The sequence below is a fragment of the Oncorhynchus nerka genome, unplaced genomic scaffold (genome assembly GCF_034236695.1).
Source record: "Oncorhynchus nerka isolate Pitt River unplaced genomic scaffold, Oner_Uvic_2.0 unplaced_scaffold_5587, whole genome shotgun sequence".
Taxonomy (NCBI): domain Eukaryota; kingdom Metazoa; phylum Chordata; class Actinopteri; order Salmoniformes; family Salmonidae; genus Oncorhynchus; species Oncorhynchus nerka.
Genome location: NW_027035725.1, coordinates 1 through 11,423, shown reverse-complemented (window position 1 = coordinate 11,423; position 11,423 = coordinate 1). Strand labels below are relative to the sequence as shown.

General features: G+C 45.6%; 1 long non-coding RNA gene across 1 annotated transcript; it reads right to left on the bottom strand.

Annotated features, from left to right (window-relative positions):
• Positions 1 to 2,634: 2,634 nt before the first annotated feature.
• Positions 2,635 to 2,989, bottom strand: LOC135566352 (uncharacterized). The gene is made up of 3 exons (XR_010462050.1): positions 2,909 to 2,989; positions 2,772 to 2,814; positions 2,635 to 2,700 (listed from the first exon to the last, which is right to left on the bottom strand). It is a non-coding gene; the product is annotated as an uncharacterized LOC135566352 (long non-coding RNA).
• Positions 2,990 to 11,423: the final 8,434 nt, after the last annotated feature.

Sequence of the window (11,423 nt, the reverse complement as noted above, 5' to 3'; positions counted from 1 at the left end):
GAAGTGAAACGCTTGGCAGGGAAGCCAAGCAGCAACAAACAGCACAGTAGTACGGAGACCACGCTGGAAGTGAAACGTTTGGCAGGAAGCCAAGCAGCAACAAACAGCACAGTAGCACCGAGACCACGCGGAAGTGAAACGCCTGGCAGTAGGCCAAGCAGCAACAAACAGCACAGTAGTACGGAGACCACGCGGAAGCGAAACGCTTTGGCAGGAAGCCGCTAGCAACAAACAGCACAGTAGCACGGAGACCACGCGGAAGTAGAAACGCTTGAGCAGTGAAGCCAAGCAGCAACAAACAGCACAGTAGTACGGAGACCACGCTGGAGTGAAACGTTTGGCAGGAAGCAAGCAACAAACAGCACAGTAGTACGGAGACCACGCTGAAGTGAAACGTTTGGCAGGAAGCCAAGCAGCAACAAACAGCACAGTAGTACGGAGACCACGCGGAAGTGAAACGCTTGGCAGGAAGCCAAGCTAGCAACAAACAGCACAGTAGTACGGAGACCACGCGGAAGTGAAACGCTTGGCAGGAAGCCACAGCAACAAACAGCACAGTAGTACGGAGACCACGCTGGAAGTGAAACGCTTATAGGCAGGCAAGCAGCAACAAACAGCACAGTAGTACGGAGACCACGCTGGAGTGAAACGTTTGGCAGGAAGCCAAGCAGCAACAAACAGCACAGTAGTACGGAGACCACGCGGAAGTGAAACGCCTAGGAAGCCAAGCAGCAACAAACAGCACAGTAGTACGGAGACCACGCTGAAGTGAAACGCTTGGCAGGAAGCCGCAGCAACAAACAGCACAGTAGTACGGAGACCACGGAAGTGAAACGCTTGGCAGGAAGCCAAGCAGCAACAAACAGCACAGTAGTACGGAGACCACGCGGAAGTGAAACGTTTGGCAGGAAGCAGCAACAAACAGCACAGTAGTACGGAGACCACGCGGAAGTGAAACGTTTGGCAGGAAGCCAAGCAGCAACAAACAGCACAGTAGTACGGAGACCACGCGGAAGTGAAACGTTTGGCAGGAAGCCAAGTAGCAACAAACAGCACAGTAGTACGGAGACCACGCGGAAGTGAAACGTTTGGCAGGAAGCCAAGAGCAACAAACAGCACAGTAGTACGGAGACCACGCGGAAGTGAAACGCTTGGCAGGAAGCCAAGCAGCAACAAACAGCACAGTAGCACGGAGACCACGCCGGAAGTGAAACGTTTAGGCAGCCAAGCAGCAACAAACAGCACAGTAGCACGGAGACCACGCGGAAGTGAAACGCTTCGGCAGGAAGCCAAGTAGCAACAAACAGCACAGTAGCACGGAGACCACGCGAAGTGAAACGCTTGGCAGGAAGCAGCAACAAACAGCACAGTAGTACGGAGACCACGCGGAAGTGAAACGTCTGGCAGGAAGCAGCAACAAACAGCACAGTAGTACGGAGACCACGCGGAAGTGAAACGCTTGCAGGAAGCCAAGTAGCAACAAACAGCACAGTAGCACGGAGACCACGCGGAAGTGAAACGCTTGGCAGGAAGCCAAGTAGCAACAAACAGCACAGTAGCACTGGAGACCACGCGGAAGTGAAACGCTTGGCAGAAGCCAAGCAGCAACAAACAGCACAGTAGCACTTGGAGACCACGCGGAAGTGAAACGCTTGGGCAGGAAGCAGCAACAAACAGCACAGTAGTAACGGAGACCACGCGGAAGTGAAACGTTTGGCAGGAAGCCAGGTAGCAACAAACAGCACAGTAGTACGGAGACCACGCGGAAGTGAAACGCTTGGCAGGAAGCAGCAACAAACAGCACAGTAGTACGGAGACCACGCGGAAGTGAAACGTCTGGCAGGAAGCAGCAACAAACAGCACAGTAGTACGGAGACCACGCGAAGTGAAACGTTTGGCAGGAAGCCAAGTAGCAACAAACAGCACAGTAGTACGGAGACCACGCCGAAGTGAAACGCTTGGCAGGAAGCCAGCAACAAACAGCACAGTAGTACGGAGACCACGCTGAAGTGAAACGTTTGGCAGGAAGCCAAGTAGCAACAAACAGCACAGTAGTACGGAGACCACGCCGAAGTGAAACGCTTGGCAGGAAGCCAAGCAGCAACAAACAGCACAGTAGTACGGAGACCACGCGGAAGTGAAACGTTTGGCAGGAAGCAGCAACAAACAGCACAGTAGTACGGAGACCACGCGGAAGTGAAACGTTTGGCAGGAAGCCAAGTAGCAACAAACAGCACAGTAGTACGGAGACCACGCGGAAGTGAAACGTTTGGCAGGAAGCCAAGCAGCAACAAACAGCACAGTAGTACGGAGACCACGCGGAAGTGAAACGTTTGGCAGGAAGCCAAGTAGCAACAAACAGCACAGTAGTACGGAGACCACGCGGAAGTGAAACGTTTGGCAGGAAGCCAAGCAGCAACAAACAGCACAGTAGTATGGAGACCAAGCGGAAGTGAAACGTTTGGCAGGAAGCAGCAACAAACAGCACAGTAGTACGGAGACCACGCGGAAGTGCGTTGTGTCACCAGTCATGTGATTAGTCCACTGAGACAGGCGTGAATCAGAGAACTGCTCTGATTCACGCTTGTTTTTGCCTAGTGTAGACCTATAGCAAAAGATGAAGGGTTTTCTTACCTTGGAACTCATTGGCCTCTATGATTTGATCCATCGCTGTCATCTCACTGCGTATAATGTGATCATCTGAAACATAAAATATGTTAATCCTGGTATTGTTGTACTATGAAATGTTGCGTAATATGTTTGTTGTTTACCTGAATAACTTTTAGGGAACCTTTTGGAGCTCACTGAGGTACTCTACAAAATAGAGAGAAATATAATTTTCCTTTTTATAAAAAAGTCTACATTTAACAGTTTGGGTACAACAGGTTTAACTTGCACTTGTGTTTACCTGAGCAGGTATGGCCCAGGTACAACAGGTGTAAACCACCATGGACAGCAGGGAAGACACAGTCAAGTCCATCATGGGAATCAGGAAATGTCGGAGTACTGCTGGCATCAGCCTTATATACAGCAGCTTCTTGGGATGACTCTAGAAAGTATCCATTATAGTGTTTAACAACCTAATTGTAGAGCCTTCAACCTGTTGTTTAACATAACTACAGGTATTCCTGTTCGGGGCATGGTGGGATACACCTCGCAAACATCAACATCATTCAGCACTGTAGCGTCATGTCTGTCGACATCATGATAATGACTCCAGCTTTGGAGTGTTCTATTTAACCAACAAGGCCAGAGGGGGTGTGGTATATGACCAATATACCACGGCTAAGGGCTGGAGTGGCTGGATACAGCCCTCAGCCGTGGTATATTGACCATATACCACAAATCCCAGAGAAATATTATTGCTATGCTAAACTGGTTACTATAGTAATTAGAGCTGTAAACAAGTCCTTTTGTGTCATACCCGTGGTATATTGTCTCATATACTGTACTACAGCTTTCGCCCAATCAACATCCAGGGCTCGAACGACCCGGTTTATAATATGCATTAGGTGATAATTAGCTGAAATTAGATGTTTGTATTGGTGCTGCAGTGGAAACATTCTTTGGTTTGTTCTTCACAACACAGAGGTTTGTTCTTCACAACACAGAGGTTTGTTCTTCACAACACAGAGGTCTGTCCTTTACAACACAGAGGTCTGTTCTTTACAACACAGAGGTCTGTTCTTTACAACACAGAGGTTTGTTCTTTACAACACAGAGGTTTGTCCTTTACAACACAGAGGTCTGTCCTTCACAACACAGAGGTCTGTTCTTCACAACACAGAGGTCTGTTCTTCACAACACAGAGGTCTGCTCTTCACAACACAGAGGTTTGTTCTTCACAACACAGAGGTTTGTCCTTTACAACACAGAGGTTTGTCCTTTACAACACAGAGGTTTGTCCTTTACAACACAGAGGTTTGTCCTTTACAACACAGAGGTCTGTTCTTCATAACACAGAGGTCTGTTCTTCACAACACAGAGGTCTGTTCTTCACAACACAGAGGTCTGTTCTTCACAACACAGAGGTCTGTTCTTCACAACACAGAGGTCTGTTCTTCACAACACAGAGGTCTGTTCTTCACAACACAGAGGTCTGTTCTTCACAACACAGAGGTCTGTTCTTCACAACACAGAGGTCTGTTCTTCACAACACAGAGGTCTGTTCTTCATAACACAGAGGTCTGTTCTTCACAACACAGAGGTCTGTTCTTCACAACACAGAGGTCTGTTCTTCACAACACAGAGGTCTGTTCTCTGTTCTTCACAACACAGAGGTCTGTCCTTTACAACACAGAGGTGTGTTCTTCACAACACAGAGGTTTGTCCTTTACAACACAGAGGTCTGTTCTTCACAACACAGAGGTCTGTTCTTCACAACACAGAGGTCTGTTCTTCACAACACAGAGGTCTGTTCTCTGTTCTTCACAACACAGAGGTTTGTCCTTTACAACACAGAGGTGTGTTCTTCACAACACAGAGGTTTGTCCTTTACAACACAGAGGTCTGTTCTTCACAACACAGAGGTCTGTTCTTCACAACACAGAGGTCTGTTCTTCACAACACAGAGGTGTGTCCTTTACAACACAGAGGTCTGTTCTTTACAACACAGAGGTCTGTTCTTCACAACACAGAGGTCTGTTCTTCACAACACAGAGGTCTGTTCTTCACAACACAGAGGTCTGTTCTTCACAACACAGAGGTCTGTTCTTCACAACACAGAGGTGTGTCCTTTACAACACAGAGGTTTGTCCTTTACAACACAGAGGTTTGTCCTTTACAACACAGAGGTCTGTTCTTCATAACACAGAGGTCTGTTCTTCACAACACAGAGGTCTGTTCTTCACAACACAGAGGTCTGTTCTTCACAACACAGAGGTCTGTTCTCTGTTCTTCACAACACAGAGGTCTGTCCTTTACAACACAGAGGTGTGTTCTTCACAACACAGAGGTTTGTCCTTTACAACACAGAGGTCTGTTCTTCATAACACAGAGGTCTGTTCTTCACAACACAGAGGTCTGTTCTTCACAACACAGAGGTCTGTTCTTCACAACACAGAGGTCTGTTCTTCACAACACAGAGGTCTGTTCTTTACAACACAGAGGTCTGTTCTTCACAACACAGAGGTGTGTCCTTTACAACACAGAGGTTTGTTCTTCACAACACAGAGGTTTGTCCTTTACAACACAGAGGTCTGTTCTTCATAACACAGAGGTCTGTTCTTCACAACACAGAGGTCTGTTCTTCACAACACAGAGGTCTGTTCTTCACAACACAGAGGTCTGTTCTTCACACCACAGAGGTCTGTTCTTCACAACACAGAGGTCTGTTCTTCACAACACAGAGGTGTGTCCTCTGACAACACAGAGGTCTGTTCTTTACAACACAGAGGTCTGTTCTTCACAACACAGAGGTCTGTCCTTTACAACACAGAGGTTTGTCCTTCACAACACAGAGGTCTGTTCTTCACAACACAGAGGTCTGTCCTTTACAACACAGAGGTCTGTTCTTCACAACACAGAGGTCTGTTCTTCACAACACAGAGGTCTGTTCTTCACAACACAGAGGTCTGTTCTTCACAACACAGAGGTCTGTCCTTTACAACACAGAGGTCTGTTCTTTACAACACAGAGGTCTGTTCTTTACAACACAGAGGTCTGTTCTTCACAACACAGAGGTCTGTTCTTCACAACACAGAGGTCTGTTCTTCACAACACAGAGGTCTGTCCTTCACAACACAGAGGTCTGTTCTTCACAACACAGAGGTCTGTTCTTCACAACACAGAGGTCTGTCCTTTACAACACAGAGGTCTGTCCTTTACAACACAGAGGTTTGTTCTTCACAACACAGAGGTTTGTCCTTTACAACACAGAGGTTTGTCCTTTACAACACAGAGGTTTGTCCTTTACAACACAGAGGTCTGTTCTTCACAACTGGGAGTCTGTCCTTTGCAACACAGAGGTGTGTCTTCACAACACAGAGGTCTGTTCTTCCACCTTTGCAGTCTGTCCTTCACCAACACATGGAATCTGTTCTTACAGCACAGAGGTCTGTTCTTCACAACTTGAGGGGTCTACTCTTTACAACACTGAGGTCCTTATTCTTTCTAGCTACAGAAGTTTTGTCTTTACAACACAGAAAGTCTATTCTTCACAACACAGAGGTCTGTTCTTACTGACACAGAGGTTTGTCCTTTACAACACAGAGGTTGTCCTTTACAACACAGAGGTCTGTTCTTCTTCACAGCACAGGGGTTTGTTCAACACAGAGGTCTGTTCTTTACAACACAGAGGTCTGTTCTTCACAACACAGAATCTGTCCTTCACAACACAGAGGTTTATTCCTTCACAACACAGAGGTCTGTTCTTCACAACACAGATGTTTGTTCTTCACAACACAGAGGTTTGTCCTTTACAACACAGAGGTCTGTTCTTCACAACACAGAGGTCTGTTCTTCACAACACAACACAGAGGTCTGTTCTTCACAACACAGAGGTTTGTCCTTTGCAACACAGAGGTCTGTTCTAAACTGTAAGTCTCCTTTACAACACAGAGGTTTGTTCTTCACAACACAGAGGTCTGTTCTTCACAACACAAGAGGTTTGTCCTTTTCTTCACAACACAGAGGTCTGTTCTTCACAACACAGAGGTCTGTTCTTCACAACACAGAGGTTTGTTCTTCACAACACAGTCTGTTCTTACAGTTTGTTCTTCACAACACAGAGGTTTGTTCTTCACAACACAGGGTCTGTCCTTCACATAACAGAGGTCTGTTCTTCACAACACAGAGGTTTGTTCTTCACAACACAGAGGTCTGTTCTTCACAACACATAGGTCTGTTCTTCACAACACAGAGGTCTGTTCTTCACAACACAGAGGTCTGTCCTTTACAACACAGAGGTCTGTTCTTTTCTGTTCTTCACAACACAGAGGTTTGTTCTTCACAACACAGAGGTTTGTTCTTCACAACACAGAGGTCTGTTCTTCACAACACAGAGGTCTGTTCTTCTAACACAGAGGTTGTTCTTCACAACACAGGGTCTGTCCTTCACAACACAGAGGTCTGTTCTTCACAACACAGAGGTCTGTCCTTTCACAACACAGAGGGTCTGTTCTTCCACAACACAGAGGTTTGTCCTTTACAACACAGAGGTCTGTTCTTTACAACACAGAGGTCTGTTCTTCACAACACAGGGTTTGGGTTTTCCCAACACAGAGGTCAACACAGAGATCTGTCCTTCACAACACAGAGGTTTGTCCTTTACAACACAGAGGTCTGTTCTTTACAACACAGAGGTCTGTTCTTCACAACACAGAGGTCTGTTCTTCACAACACAGAGGTTTGTCCTTTACAACACAGAGGTCTGTTCTTCACAACACAGAGGTCTGTTCTTCACAACACAGAGGTTTGTTCTTCACAACACAGAGGTTTGTTCTTCACAACACAGAGGTTTGTCCTTTACAACACAGAGGTCTGTTCTTTACAACACAGAGGTCTGTTCTTCACAACACAGAGATCTGTCCTTTACAACACAGAGGTTTGTCCTTTACAACACAGAGGTCTGTTCTTCACAACACAGAGGTCTGTTCTCTGTTCTTCACAACACAGATCTGTCCTTTACAACACAGAGGTCTGTCTTTCACAACCTGAAAGTTTGTTCTTCACAACACAGAGGTCTGTCCTTTACAACACAGAGGTCTGTCCTTTACAACACAGAGGTTTGTTCTTTACAACACAGAGGTCTGTTCTTCACAACACAGATGTTTGTTCTTCACAACACAGAGGTTTGTCCTTTACAACACAGAGGTTTGTCCTTTACAACACAGAGGTCTGTTCTTCACAACACAACACAGAGGTCTGTTCTTCACAACACAGAGGTTTGTCCTTTACAACACAGAGGTCTGTTCTTCACAACACAGAGGTCTGTTCTTCACAACACAGAGGTCTGTTCTTCACAACACAGAGGTTTGTCCTTTACAACACAGAGGTCTGTTCTTCACAACACAGAGGTCTGTTCTTCACAACACAGAGGTCTGTTCTTCACAACACAGAGGTTTGTTCTTCACAACACAGAGGTTTGTTCTTCACAACACAGAGGTCTGTTCTTCACAACACAGAGGTCTGTTCTTCACAACACAGAGGTCTGTTCTTCACAACACAGAGGTCTGTCCTTCACAACACAGAGGTTTGTTCTTCACAACACAGAGGTCTGTTCTTCACAACACAGAGGTCTGTTCTTTACAACACAGAGGTTGCTACTATCGTGTTCGTTGTCACTTTGTCACTTTGTTCTTTCAGACTCAATTCCTCCTGACCTGTCAACAACAGGATGCAACAACCAATCATATCGCCAATATATTGTAGAGTTGTAGACTAGTCTAAGGGAGAGCTCATTATATTGTAGACTAGTCTAGGGAGGCTCATTATATTGTAGAGTTGTAGACTAGTCTGGGAGGCTCATTATATTGTAGACTAGTCTAGGGAGGCTCATTATATTGTACAGGAGTTGTAGACTAGTCTAGGGAGGCTCATTATATTGTAGAGTTGTAGACTAGTCTAGGGAGCTCATTATATTGTAGAGTTGTAGACTAGTCTAGGAGGCTCATTATATTGTAGAGTTGTAGACTAGTCTAGGGAGGATCACTATTGCCCCTAAACAAGATCATTAGGTGAGCTATTTTAACCTTGTGTCTCATGGCTTCAATGTTCTTTTTTCCATGCGCAATGACGCACCATGGCCTCCACTTATATTGAAAGGTGGTGCAGCTGTGAATGATGTTATGTTTGGTAAGATCAGTAGTTAGCATATTGCAGATCTGGACAAACAATCCACCGACCTCTATGATTGGTGGATAGAGGACAGGATAGGCTAGACATGCAAACCTATATGTTATTAAGTCCTATATGTTATTAAGTCCTATATGTTATTCAGTTCACCACACCGTGCATTTGAGACAGCTAAGCTCCTAAAATAGAACTTGGTTTCATTTGATGTAAATCCTGCCTCTAATGGTTATCTGAAAGATGAACGAGGAAGATTAATCAGAGATAAGTAACTAGGAACTCAGAGAGCATCATTTTGGGGTCATATGAATTTTACATTTGAACTACTCAGCCATTTTGAAAACCATGTGCCCTGACCTAGCTACCTGCTATGTGAATGTTCTACATGGGAGCACTTAAACCTTATAGGTTATTGAGCAGACCAGAAACATAATACAATTTAAAAATATGATATTCTGTTCTTTTGAAATACAATGAATTGTTTTTTTGTTTGTTTGATGCTAACAGAATAATACACATTCCTTGGTGATGGTGTAGAACACTTGAATTATGGTTGAATTTACAAAATATTTTAATATATTCACAGATTGTACTTTTATTTGTGAGTTAACGTTCACAATATACGCACGGATCGATCGTAGAATAAATATACAGATCTACCTCAGTAAAGCACTCGGAAATGTGATCTGTCAACAAGTAGATACAGTGAGGGGTACAAATACACAGTAATAAATCATAGCAGCAGTGATAGTAGTGAGTGTGTGTGTGTGTGTAAACTGCAGGCTAAAGTTAAATCCTGTATCGTAATCGCTCCTCTTTCACCCCAGCTGACAAACTAACCCTGATTCAGATGACCATCCTACCCATGCTAGATTATGGAGACACAATTTATAGATCGGCAGGTGATGGTGCTCTCGAGCAGGTAGATGTTCTTTACCATTCGGCCATCAGATTTGCCACCAATGCTCCTTATAGGACACATCACTGCACTCTATACTCCTCAGTAAACTGGTCATCTCTGTATACCTGTCGCCTATTTATAAAACCCTCTTAGGCCTCACTCCCCCCTATCTGAGATACCTACTGCAGCCCTCATCCTCCACATACAACACCTGTTCACTCCCCCCTATCTGAGATATCTACTGCAGCCCTCATCCTCCACATACAACACCTGTTCACTCCCCCCTATCTGAGATACCTTCTGCAGCCCTCATCCTCCACATACAACACCTGTTCTCTCCCCCCTATCTGAGATATCTACTGCAGCCCTCATCCTCGACATACAACACCTGTTCCTCCTCCCTCATCTGAGATACCTTCTGCAGCTCCTCATCCTACCACATACAACACCTGTTTCACTCCCCCTATCACGCAGGATACCTACTGCAGCCCTCATCCTCCACATACAACACCTGTTCACTCCTCTATCTGAGATGCCTGCTGCAGCTCCTCATCCTCCACATGCAAACACCTGTCTCACTCCCCTATCTGGGATGCCTACTGCAGCCCTCATCCTCCACATACAACACCTGTTCACTCCCCCTATCACAGGGATACCTACTGCAGCCCCTCATCCATCCACATACAGCACCTGTTCACATCCTCCTATCTGAGATACCTACTGCAGCCCCCTCATCCTCCACATACAACACCTGTTCACTCCCCCCTATCTGAGATACCTACTGCAGCCCTCATCCTCCACATACAACACCTGTTCTGCCAGTCACATCCTGTTAAAGGTCCCCAAAGCACAGACATCCCTGGGTCGCTCCTCTTTCAGTTCGCTGCAGCTAGCGACTGGAACCAGCTGCAACAAACACTCAAACTGGACAGTTTTATCTCCATCTCTTCCTTCTTCCGTCTTCATTCAAAGACTCAATCATGGACACTTACTGACAGTTGTGGCCTTGCCCTTTGTGCTGTTGTCTGTGACCAATAATGTTTGTACCATGTTTTGTACTGCTACCATGTTGTGCTGCTGCTAGGTTGCTAGGTTGTGTTGCTACCATGCTGTGTTGTCATGTTGTGTTGCTACCATGTTGTGTTGCTACCATGCTGTGTTGTCATGTTGTGTTGCTACCATGCTGTGTTGTCATGTTGTGTTGCTACCATGCTGTGTTGTCATGTTGTGTTGCTACCATGCTGTGTTGTCATGTTGTGTTGCTACCATGCTGTGTTGTCATGTTGTGTTGCTACCATGCTGTGTTGTCATGTTGTGTTGCTACCATGCTGTGTTGTCATGTTGTGTTGCTGCCATGCTGTGTTGTCATGTTGTGTTGCTGCCATGTTGTGTTGCTACCATGCTGTGTTGTCATGTTGTGTTGCTACCATGTTGTTGTCATATTGTGTTGCTACCATGCTGTGTTGTCATGTTGTGTTGCTACCATGCTGTGTTGTCATGTTGTGTTGCTGCCATGTTATGGTCATGTTGTGTTGCTACCATGTGTTGCTACCGTGTTGTTGTCATGTTGTGTTGCTACCGTGTTGTTGTCATGTTGTGTTGCTACCATGTTGTTGTCATGCTGTGTTGCTGCCATGTTGTTGTCATGTTGTGGTGCTGCCATGTTGTTGTCATGTTGTGGTGCTGCCATGTTGTTGTCATGTTGTGTTGTGATGCTGCCATGCTGTGTTGC